The sequence below is a fragment of the Penaeus monodon genome, chromosome 22 (assembly GCF_015228065.2).
Source record: "Penaeus monodon isolate SGIC_2016 chromosome 22, NSTDA_Pmon_1, whole genome shotgun sequence".
Taxonomy (NCBI): Eukaryota; Metazoa; Arthropoda; class Malacostraca; order Decapoda; family Penaeidae; genus Penaeus; species Penaeus monodon.
The window spans coordinates 17,621,650-17,622,120 of NC_051407.1; positions in this window are offsets into that span (position 1 = coordinate 17,621,650).

Genomic DNA, 471 nt, shown 5'->3' on the forward strand with positions numbered 1-471 from the left:
TTGTGGGGAACTTGGAAGAGAAAATATGAATGTATGTGTGCACGTACTCCTACTTGTTCTGTGTATGCTGCACTAAGACTCATAAGTTTCAATTTAAAGAACTTGAATTCACATGTCTTACGGGCTACCAACTCTCATCCCGTAATGGCCCGCCTGAAGCCCAATAGTTAGGCTCCAATCCCCCAAACTTTCCCCGGCTTATTAATTGCCACGTAGAATTAGCTTCGGAGTTTTGTATGATCAATAGGTGGAATTAATTACCACTTAGCTATTCATATAGGAAACTATTCAAACATCGTTTAAAAAATCGTACGGTACCTGATTAAAACCGAGCAATCTCTATTTTCCGATTCATTCATTATTAGGCAACGGTAATCTAACGCATTGTACCTAATTGAAATAAGCTATTTTCAGACAGTATACTGTCATAGCATTTTTCCTGTGGCTCTTGCAAGTCTTCTTTTGTGAGCG